The sequence below is a fragment of the Pyrus communis genome, chromosome 17 (genome assembly GCF_041283825.1).
Source record: "Pyrus communis isolate YQ-2024b chromosome 17, ASM4128382v1, whole genome shotgun sequence".
Taxonomy (NCBI): domain Eukaryota; kingdom Viridiplantae; phylum Streptophyta; class Magnoliopsida; order Rosales; family Rosaceae; genus Pyrus; species Pyrus communis.
In genome coordinates this window covers 4,457,037-4,469,935 of record NC_142581.1, presented here as the reverse complement: position 1 = coordinate 4,469,935, position 12,899 = coordinate 4,457,037, and positions in this window count along the sequence as shown.

Genomic DNA, 12,899 nt, shown 5'->3' with positions numbered 1-12,899 from the left:
ATATTTAAACAATTGAAATGAATGATTTAAAACCTAAATTTAAAGATATTCTCATATTTTCAACTTTAAAAATCAATAAAAAATAGTTTTCGAAAAAAAATTCAATGGAAAAAGAAAAAGAAAAAAAGCAGGGGTAAAAATGTTACGATCGGTACTTTTCTTCCTATTGTCCCTGAACGGAGTTGCTAGTAAGCTAGCGATTATATAGATGTACGATCGCTAACGAGCTAGCAATTTAACTGAAACAAAGTCGCTAATTTCATACCCATCCCCCTCTTTTCAATTTTTTTATTTTTTTTATTTCTCTTACCATAACTACAAACTATCGTATTCATGTTCTTCAAAATATATTTTCCCATGCTAAATCTATTATAATTAATATTTTAACAATTGAAATGAATGATTTAAAACCTAAATTTAAAGATATTCTCATATTTTCAACTTTAAAAATCAATAAAAAATAGTTTTCGAAAAAAAATTCAATGGAAAAAGAAAAAGAAAAAAAGAAGGGGTAAAAATGTTACGATCGGTACTTTTCTTCCTATTGTCCCTGAACGGAGTTGCTAGTAAGCTAGCGATCATATAGAATAACGATCGCTACCTAACTAGCAATTTAACTGAAACAAAGTCGCTAATTTCATACCCATCCCCCTCTTTTCAATTTTTTTATTTTTTTTATTTCTCTTACCATAACTACAAACTATCGTTTTCATGTTCTTCAAAATATATTTTCCCATGCTAAATCTATTATAATTAATATTTAAACAATTGAAATGAATGATTTAAAACCTAAATTTGAAGATATTCTCATATTTTCAACTTTAAAAATCAATAAAAAATAGTTTTAGGAAAAAAAATTCAATGACAAAAGAAAAAGAAAAAATGGAGGGGTAAAAATGTTACGATCGGTACTTTTCTTCCTATTGTCCCTGAGGGGAGTTGCTAGTAAGCTAGCGATCATATAGAATAACGATCGCTACCTAACTAGCAATTTAACTGAAACAAAGTCGCTAATTTCATACCCGTCCCCCTCTTTTCAATTTTTTTATTTTTTTTATTTCTCTTACCATAACTACAAACTATCGTATTCATGTCCTTCAAAATATATTTTCCCATGCTAAATCTATTATAATTAATATTTAAACAATTGAAATGAATGATTTAAAACCTAAATTTAAAGATATTCTCATATTTTCAACTTTAAAAATCAATAAAAAATAGTTTTTGGAAAAAAAATTCAATGGAAAAAGAAAAAGAAAAAATGGAGGGGTAAAAATGTTACGATCGGTACTTTTCTTCCTATTGTCCTTGAAGGGAGTTGCTAGTAAGCTAGCGATCATATAGAAGTACTATCGCTAGCTAACTAGCAATTTAACTGAAACAAAGTCGCTAATTTCATACCAATCCCCGTCTTTTCAAATTTTATATTTTTTTTATTTCTCTTACCATAACTACAAACTATCGTATTCATGTTCTTCAAAATATATTTTCCCATGCTAAATCTATTATAATTAATATTTAAACAATTGAAATGAATGATTTAAAACCTAAATGTAAAGATATTCTCATATTTTCAACTTTAAAAATCAATAAAAAATAGTTTTAGGAAAAAAAATTCAATGGAAAAAGAAAAAGAAAAAATGGAGGGGTAAAAATGTTACGATCGGTATTTTTCTTCCAATTGTCCCTGAACGGAGTTGCTAGTAAGCTAGCGATCATATAGAATAACGATCGCTACCTAACTAGCAATTTAACTCAAACAAAGTCGCTAATTTCATACGGATCCCCCTCTTTTCAATTTTTTTATTTTTTTTATTTCTCTTACCATAACTACAAACTATCGTTTTCATGTTCTTCAAAATATATTTTCCCATGCTAAATCTATTATAATTAATATTTAAACAATTGAAATGAATGATTTAAAACCTAAATTTGAAGATATTCTCATATTTTCAACTTTAAAAATCAATAAAAAATAGTTTTAGGAAAAAAAATTCAATGACAAAAGAAAAAGAAAAAATGGAGGGGTAAAAATGTTACGATCGGTACTTTTCTTCCTATTGTCCCTGAGGGGAGTTGCTAGTAAGCTAGCGATCATATAGAATAACGATCGCTAGCTAACTAGCAATTTAACTCAAACAAAGTCGCTAATTTCATACCCATCCCCCTCTTTTCAATTTTTTTATTTTTTTTATTTCTCTTACCATAACTACAAACTATCGTTTTCATGTTCTTCAAAATATATTTTCCCATGCTAAATCTATTATAATTAATATTTAAACAATTGAAATGAATGATTTAAAACCTAAATTTAAAGATATTCTCATATTTTCAACTTTAAAAATCAATAAAAAATAGTTTTCGAAAAAAAATTCAATGGAAAAAGAAAAAGAAAAAAAGCAGGGGTAAAAATGTTACGATCGGTACTTTTCTTCCTATTGTCCCTGAACGGAGTTGCTAGTAAGCTAGCGATTATATAGATGTACGATCGCTAACGAGCTAGCAATTTAACTGAAACAAAGTCGCTAATTTCATACCCATCCCCCTCTTTTCAATTTTTTTATTTTTTTTATTTCTCTTACCATAACTACAAACTATCGTATTCATGTTCTTCAAAATATATTTTCCCATGCTAAATCTATTATAATTAATATTTTAACAATTGAAATGAATGATTTAAAACCTAAATTTAAAGATATTCTCATATTTTCAACTTTAAAAATCAATAAAAAATAGTTTTCGAAAAAAAATTCAATGGAAAAAGAAAAAGAAAAAAAGAAGGGGTAAAAATGTTACGATCGGTACTTTTCTTCCTATTGTCCCTGAACGGAGTTGCTAGTAAGCTAGCGATCATATAGAATAACGATCGCTACCTAACTAGCAATTTAACTGAAACAAAGTCGCTAATTTCATACCCATCCCCCTCTTTTCAATTTTTTTATTTTTTTTATTTCTCTTACCATAACTACAAACTATCGTTTTCATGTTCTTCAAAATATATTTTCCCATGCTAAATCTATTATAATTAATATTTAAACAATTGAAATGAATGATTTAAAACCTAAATTTGAAGATATTCTCATATTTTCAACTTTAAAAATCAATAAAAAATAGTTTTAGGAAAAAAAATTCAATGACAAAAGAAAAAGAAAAAATGGAGGGGTAAAAATGTTACGATCGGTACTTTTCTTCCTATTGTCCCTGAGGGGAGTTGCTAGTAAGCTAGCGATCATATAGAATAACGATCGCTACCTAACTAGCAATTTAACTGAAACAAAGTCGCTAATTTCATACCCGTCCCCCTCTTTTCAATTTTTTTATTTTTTTTATTTCTCTTACCATAACTACAAACTATCGTATTCATGTCCTTCAAAATATATTTTCCCATGCTAAATCTATTATAATTAATATTTAAACAATTGAAATGAATGATTTAAAACCTAAATTTAAAGATATTCTCATATTTTCAACTTTAAAAATCAATAAAAAATAGTTTTTGGAAAAAAAATTCAATGGAAAAAGAAAAAGAAAAAATGGAGGGGTAAAAATGTTACGATCGGTACTTTTCTTCCTATTGTCCTTGAAGGGAGTTGCTAGTAAGCTAGCGATCATATAGAAGTACTATCGCTAGCTAACTAGCAATTTAACTGAAACAAAGTCGCTAATTTCATACCAATCCCCGTCTTTTCAAATTTTATATTTTTTTTATTTCTCTTACCATAACTACAAACTATCGTATTCATGTTCTTCAAAATATATTTTCCCATGCTAAATCTATTATAATTAATATTTAAACAATTGAAATGAATGATTTAAAACCTAAATGTAAAGATATTCTCATATTTTCAACTTTAAAAATCAATAAAAAATAGTTTTAGGAAAAAAAATTCAATGGAAAAAGAAAAAGAAAAAATGGAGGGGTAAAAATGTTACGATCGGTATTTTTCTTCCAATTGTCCCTGAACGGAGTTGCTAGTAAGCTAGCGATCATATAGAATAACGATCGCTACCTAACTAGCAATTTAACTCAAACAAAGTCGCTAATTTCATACGGATCCCCCTCTTTTCAATTTTTTTATTTTTTTTATTTCTCTTACCATAACTACAAACTATCGTTTTCATGTTCTTCAAAATATATTTTCCCATGCTAAATCTATTATAATTAATATTTAAACAATTGAAATGAATGATTTAAAACCTAAATTTGAAGATATTCTCATATTTTCAACTTTAAAAATCAATAAAAAATAGTTTTAGGAAAAAAAATTCAATGACAAAAGAAAAAGAAAAAATGGAGGGGTAAAAATGTTACGATCGGTACTTTTCTTCCTATTGTCCCTGAGGGGAGTTGCTAGTAAGCTAGCGATCATATAGAATAACGATCGCTAGCTAACTAGCAATTTAACTCAAACAAAGTCGCTAATTTCATACCCATCCCCCTCTTTTCAATTTTTTTATTTTTTTTATTTCTCTTACCATAACTACAAACTATCGTTTTCATGTTCTTCAAAATATATTTTCCCATGCTAAATCTATTATAATTAATATTTAAACAATTGAAATGAATGATTTAAAACCTAAATTTAAAGATATTCTCATATTTTCAACTTTAAAAATCAATAAAAAATAGTTTTCGAAAAAAAATTCAATGGAAAAAGAAAAAGAAAAAAAGCAGGGGTAAAAATGTTACGATCGGTACTTTTCTTCCTATTGTCCCTGAACGGAGTTGCTAGTAAGCTAGCGATTATATAGATGTACGATCGCTAACGAGCTAGCAATTTAACTGAAACAAAGTCGCTAATTTCATACCCATCCCCCTCTTTTCAATTTTTTTATTTTTTTTATTTCTCTTACCATAACTACAAACTATCGTATTCATGTTCTTCAAAATATATTTTCCCATGCTAAATCTATTATAATTAATATTTAAACAATTGAAATGAATGATTTAAAACCTAAATTTAAAGATATTCTCATATTTTCAACTTTAAAAATCAATAAAAAATAGTTTTCGAAAAAAAATTCAATGGAAAAAGAAAAAGAAAAAAAGAAGGGGTAAAAATGTTACGATCGGTACTTTTCTTCCTATTGTCCCTGAACGGAGTTGCTAGTAAGCTAGCGATCATATAGAATAACGATCGCTACCTAACTAGCAATTTAACTGAAACAAAGTCGCTAATTTCATACCCATCCCCCTCTTTTCAATTTTTTTATTTTTTTTATTTCTCTTACCATAACTACAAACTATCGTTTTCATGTTCTTCAAAATATATTTTCCCATGCTAAATCTATTATAATTAATATTTAAACAATTGAAATGAATGATTTAAAACCTAAATTTGAAGATATTCTCATATTTTCAACTTTAAAAATCAATAAAAAATAGTTTTAGGAAAAAAAATTCAATGACAAAAGAAAAAGAAAAAATGGAGGGGTAAAAATGTTACGATCGGTACTTTTCTTCCTATTGTCCCTGAGGGGAGTTGCTAGTAAGCTAGCGATCATATAGAATAACGATCGCTACCTAACTAGCAATTTAACTGAAACAAAGTCGCTAATTTCATACCCGTCCCCCTCTTTTCAATTTTTTTATTTTTTTTATTTCTCTTACCATAACTACAAACTATCGTATTCATGTCCTTCAAAATATATTTTCCCATGCTAAATCTATTATAATTAATATTTAAACAATTGAAATGAATGATTTAAAACCTAAATTTAAAGATATTCTCATATTTTCAACTTTAAAAATCAATAAAAAATAGTTTTTGGAAAAAAAATTCAATGGAAAAAGAAAAAGAAAAAATGGAGGGGTAAAAATGTTACGATCGGTACTTTTCTTCCTATTGTCCTTGAAGGGAGTTGCTAGTAAGCTAGCGATCATATAGAAGTACTATCGCTAGCTAACTAGCAATTTAACTGAAACAAAGTCGCTAATTTCATACCAATCCCCGTCTTTTCAAATTTTATATTTTTTTTATTTCTCTTACCATAACTACAAACTATCGTATTCATGTTCTTCAAAATATATTTTCCCATGCTAAATCTATTATAATTAATATTTAAACAATTGAAATGAATGATTTAAAACCTAAATGTAAAGATATTCTCATATTTTCAACTTTAAAAATCAATAAAAAATAGTTTTAGGAAAAAAAATTCAATGGAAAAAGAAAAAGAAAAAATGGAGGGGTAAAAATGTTACGATCGGTATTTTTCTTCCAATTGTCCCTGAACGGAGTTGCTAGTAAGCTAGCGATCATATAGAATAACGATCGCTACCTAACTAGCAATTTAACTCAAACAAAGTCGCTAATTTCATACGGATCCCCCTCTTTTCAATTTTTTTATTTTTTTTATTTCTCTTACCATAACTACAAACTATCGTTTTCATGTTCTTCAAAATATATTTTCCCATGCTAAATCTATTATAATTAATATTTAAACAATTGAAATGAATGATTTAAAACCTAAATTTGAAGATATTCTCATATTTTCAACTTTAAAAATCAATAAAAAATAGTTTTAGGAAAAAAAATTCAATGACAAAAGAAAAAGAAAAAATGGAGGGGTAAAAATGTTACGATCGGTACTTTTCTTCCTATTGTCCCTGAGGGGAGTTGCTAGTAAGCTAGCGATCATATAGAATAACGATCGCTAGCTAACTAGCAATTTAACTCAAACAAAGTCGCTAATTTCATACCCATCCCCCTCTTTTCAATTTTTTTATTTTTTTTATTTCTCTTACCATAACTACAAACTATCGTTTTCATGTTCTTCAAAATATATTTTCCCATGCTAAATCTATTATAATTAATATTTAAACAATTGAAATGAATGATTTAAAACCTAAATTTAAAGATATTCTCATATTTTCAACTTTAAAAATCAATAAAAAATAGTTTTCGAAAAAAAATTCAATGGAAAAAGAAAAAGAAAAAAAGCAGGGGTAAAAATGTTACGATCGGTACTTTTCTTCCTATTGTCCCTGAACGGAGTTGCTAGTAAGCTAGCGATTATATAGATGTACGATCGCTAACGAGCTAGCAATTTAACTGAAACAAAGTCGCTAATTTCATACCCATCCCCCTCTTTTCAATTTTTTTATTTTTTTTATTTCTCTTACCATAACTACAAACTATCGTATTCATGTTCTTCAAAATATATTTTCCCATGCTAAATCTATTATAATTAATATTTAAACAATTGAAATGAATGATTTAAAACCTAAATTTAAAGATATTCTCATATTTTCAACTTTAAAAATCAATAAAAAATAGTTTTCGAAAAAAAATTCAATGGAAAAAGAAAAAGAAAAAAAGAAGGGGTAAAAATGTTACGATCGGTACTTTTCTTCCTATTGTCCCTGAACGGAGTTGCTAGTAAGCTAGCGATCATATAGAATAACGATCGCTACCTAACTAGCAATTTAACTCAAACAAAGTCGCTAATTTCATACCCATCCCCCCATCCCCCTCTTTTCAATTTTTTTATTTTTTTTATTTCTCTTACCATAACTACAAACTATCGTTTTCATGTTCTTCAAAATATATTTTCCCATGCTAAATCTATTATAATTAATATTTAAACAATTGAAATGAATGATTTAAAACCTAAATTTGAAGATATTCTCATATTTTCAACTTTAAAAATCAATAAAAAATAGTTTTCGAAAAAAAATTCAATGGAAAAAGAAAAAGAAAAAAAGAAGGGGTAAAAATGTTACGATCGGTACTTTTCTTCCTATTGTCCCTGAACGGAGTTGCTAGTAAGCTAGCGATCATATAGAATAACGATCGCTACCTAACTAGCAATTTAACTCAAACAAAGTCGCTAATTTCATACGGATCCCCGTCTTTTCAATTTTTTTATTTTTTTTATTTCTCTTACCATAACTACAAACTATCGTTTTCATGTTCTTCAAAATATATTTTCCCATGCTAAATCTATTATAATTAATATTTAAACAATTGAAATGAATGATTTAAAACCTAAATTTGAAGATATTCTCATATTTTCAACTTTAAAAATCAATAAAAAATAGTTTTAGGAAAAAAAATTCAATGACAAAAGAAAAAGAAAAAATGGAGGGGTAAAAATGTTACGATCGGTACTTTTCTTCCTATTGTCCCTGAGGGGAGTTGCTAGTAAGCTAGCGATCATATAGAATAACGATCGCTACCTAACTAGCAATTTAACTGAAACAAAGTCGCTAATTTCATACCCATCCCCCTCTTTTCAATTTTTTTATTTTTTTTATTTCTCTTACCATAACTACAAACTATCGTATTCATGTCCTTCAAAATATATTTTCCCATGCTAAATCTATTATAATTAATATTTAAACAATTGAAATGAATGATTTAAAACCTAAATTTAAAGATATTCTCATATTTTCAACTTTAAAAATCAATAAAAAATAGTTTTTGGAAAAAAAATTCAATGGAAAAAGAAAAAGAAAAAATGGAGGGGTAAAAATGTTACGATCGGTACTTTTCTTCCTATTGTCCTTGAAGGGAGTTGCTAGTAAGCTAGCGATCATATAGAAGTACTATCGCTAGCTAACTAGCAATTTAACTGAAACAAAGTCGCTAATTTCATACCAATCCCCGTCTTTTCAAATTTTATATTTTTTTTATTTCTCTTACCATAACTACAAACTATCGTATTCATGTTCTTCAAAATATATTTTCCCATGCTAAATCTATTATAATTAATATTTAAACAATTGAAATGAATGATTTAAAACCTAAATGTAAAGATATTCTCATATTTTCAACTTTAAAAATCAATAAAAAATAGTTTTAGGAAAAAAAATTCAATGGAAAAAGAAAAAGAAAAAAAGCAGGGGTAAAAATGTTACGATCGGTACCTTTCTTCCTATTGTCCCCGAAGGGAGTTGCTAGTAAGATAGCGATCATGTAGAAGCACGATCACTAGCGAGCTAGCAATTTAACTGAAACAAAGTCGCTAATTTCATACCCATCCCCCTCTTTTCAATTTTTTTATTTTTTTTATTTCTCTTACCATAACTACAAACTATCGTATTCATGTCCTTCAAAATATATTTTCCCATGCTAAATCTATTATAATTAATATTTAAACAATTGAAATGAATGATTTAAAACCTAAATTTAAAGATATTCTCATATTTTCAACTTTAAAAATCAATAAAAAATAGTTTTTGGAAAAAAAATTCAATGGAAAAAGAAAAAGAAAAAATGGAGGGGTAAAAATGTTACGATCGGTACTTTTCTTCCTATTGTCCTTGAAGGGAGTTGCTAGTAAGCTAGCGATCATATAGAAGTACTATCGCTAGCTAACTAGCAATTTAACTGAAACAAAGTCGCTAATTTCATACCAATCCCCGTCTTTTCAAATTTTATATTTTTTTTATTTCTCTTACCATAACTACAAACTATCGTATTCATGTTCTTCAAAATATATTTTCCCATGCTAAATCTATTATAATTAATATTTAAACAATTGAAATGAATGATTTAAAACCTAAATGTAAAGATATTCTCATATTTTCAAATTTAAAAATCAATAAAAAATAGTTTTAGGAAAAAAAATTCAATGGAAAAAGAAAAAGAAAAAATGGAGGGGTAAAAATGTTACGATCGGTACCTTTCTTCCTATTGTCCCCGAATGGAGTTGCTAGTAAGATAGCGATCATGTAGATGTACGATTGGTACCTAGCTAGCAATTTAACTGAAACAAAGTCGCTAATATCATACCGATCCCCCTCTTTTCAATTTTTATATTTTTTTTATTTCTCTTACCATAACTACAAACTATCGTATTCATGTTCTTCAAAATATATTTTCCCATGCTAAATCTATTATAATTAATATTTAAACAATTGAAATGAATGATTTAAAACCTAAATTTAAAGATATTCTCATATTTTCAACTTTAAAAATCAATAAAAAATAGTTTTCGAAAAAAAAATTCAATGGAAAAAGAAAAAGAAAAAATGGAGGGGTAAAAATGTTACGATCGGTACTTTTCTTCCTATTGTCCCTGAACGGACTTGCTAGTAAGCTAGCGATTACATAGAAGTACGATCGCTAACTAACTAGCAATTTAAATGAAACGAAGTCGCTAATTTCATACCGATCCCCCTCTTTTCAATTTTTTTATTTTTTTTATTTCTCTTACCATAACTGGAAACTATCATATTCATGTTCTTCAAAATATATTTTCCCATGCTAAATCTATTATAATTAATATTTAAACAATTGAAATGAATGATTTAAAACCTAAATTTAAAGATATTCTCATATTTTCAACTTTAAAAATCAATAAAAAATAGTTTTCGAAAAAAAATTCAATGGAAAAAGAAAAAGAAAAAAAGAAGGGGTAAAAATGTTACGATCGGTACTTTTCTTCCTATTGTCCCTGAACGGAGTTGCTAGTAAGCTAGCGATCATATAGAATAACGATCGCTACCTAACTAGCAATTTAACTCAAACAAAGTCGCTAATTTCATACGGATCCCCCTCTTTTCAATTTTTTTATTTTTTTTATTTCTCTTACCATAACTACAAACTATCGTTTTCATGTTCTTCAAAATATATTTTCCCATGCTAAATCTATTATAATTAATATTTAAACAATTGAAATGAATGATTTAAAACCTAAATTTGAAGATATTCTCATATTTTCAACTTTAAAAATCAATAAAAAATAGTTTTAGGAAAAAAAATTCAATGACAAAAGAAAAAGAAAAAATGGAGGGGTAAAAATGTTACGATCGGTACTTTTCTTCCTATTGTCCCTGAGGGGAGTTGCTAGTAAGCTAGCGATCATATAGAATAACGATCGCTACCTAACTAGCAATTTAACTCAAACAAAGTCGCTAATTTCATACCCATCCCCCTCTTTTCAATTTTTTTATTTTTTTTATTTCTCTTACCATAACTACAAACTATCGTTTTCATGTTCTTCAAAATATATTTTCCCATGCTAAATCTATTATAATTAATATTTAAACAATTGAAATGAATGATTTAAAACCTAAATTTGAAGATATTCTCATATTTTCAACTTTAAAAATCAATAAAAAATTGTTTTCGAAAAAAAATTCAATGGAAAAAGAAAAATAAAAAAAGCAGGGGTAAAAATGTTACGATCGGTACTTTTCTTCCTATTGTCCCTGAACGGAGTTGCTAGTAAGCTAGCGATTATATAGATGTACGATCGCTAACGAGCTAGCAATTTAACTGATTAAAAGTCGCTAGTTTCATACCGATCCCCCTCTTTTCAATTTTTTATTTTTTTTATTTCTCTTACCAAACCACAAACTATCGTATTCATGTTCTTCAAAATATATTTTCCCATGCTAAATCTATTATAATTAATATTTAAACAATTGAAATGAATGATTTTGTAAACACGAAAAATTCCTGCAACAAGAAACAAGAATACCGTGTACAAAATATATTTTGTATTATTGATTTTGGAGTTACAATCTCTTTGTAATTTGATCCTCTGGTTCTATCTTCGTAGGGTGTAGGTTTGTGGATGAGTTGTTGATCCAAAGGGCCGTCGGGGCTTGGTCTAAGGATGAACAGTTGATGAACGGATCTTCAAGGGGCGTTGGGCTTGATCTTGAAGAATGGGTGTATGGGTTTGTTGAGGTTGTTGATCCCAAGGGCCGTTGGGGCTTGATCTTAGGATGAACGGATGATGAACACTTTTTTCAAGGGGCCGTCGGAGCTTGATCTTGAGTCAGTTGGAGTTCTTCAAGGGCCGTTGGGGCTTGGCCTTGAAGGAGGATTTTACGAAGAATGAAGAGTGTTTTCTTGATCCTTCGGGATTTGCTTGAGAGCTTTAGAGTTTCGAGGCTTCAAGGTTTTGGTGTGATGTAAATTCCCTTCTTTCTTTCTTTCTTCCTTTCTTTCTCCCCCTGAAATGAATGCCTTGGCTTCCTATTTATAGAATTCCAAAACTTGATTTTTGGTTTTAAATAATCAGATGAAATAAATCATTTCTGCCAGGTATTGACACATGTCCTATTTGATGACCTTTCCAATTTATTTCGATTTTTTGTTGAGTCACACGCTAAATGTAAAATTTATGTGACACGTGAGCGTTGAAATTTTAATTATTGGTCAACATTCATTTCACCGAAATTTTGATGTCTACAAATGCCCCCACTTCAAGGCGCTTTGTAGACATGTGCTTGTCACGTGTAGAAGATGCGTTTTGAAGTCCCTTAATGTAGATGTCAACCCAAGGGCCGTCGAGGCTTGATCTTGAGTTCGACTGGAAATTTCTTCAAGGGCCATCGAGGCTTGATCTTGAGTTCGACTATTTTCTGGTTTCCTCCAATCGTTGATTTTCCACAAGCTTAATCTTGAACTGGGCTGGAGATTTCTTCAAGGGCCATCGAGGCTTGATCTTGAGTTCGACTGGAAGATTTTCTGGTTTCCTCCAATCGTTGATTTTCCTTTGTGCTACTCTTGAACTGGGCAGCAGGATTCTTTTGGTCTCCCCCGAAGGTCTGAGCTTACTCCTTTTATCTGTTTCTTTGTTCAATCTCTCCAATTCGTATTGAAGAGGGTTAGAGGATAGCTCAGCATATGCAGTTGTTGCTTGTCTCCACATGCCTCAATGTATCATTTTCACTTGCCTTACTTGCTCCCCTTTGCAGAAGTGGTCCCTTCTCTGGAAGTGTATCAACCGTTGAAGATGACTACTCGAGAGCAACTCTAGGTAAGCAACCAGGGAATAGATTCCAGGCAGTCGGTTCCAGATCGGAAGACTGACTCCAAGTGCCGGCTGATTGCTTCTTTCACTTTGCCATGCGAGTAAGAACAAGGACAAAGGAAAAGACAGGGAAAAAGCATGATATGAGATACCTTTGCTTTCAAAGAAGCAGCGAATGAATC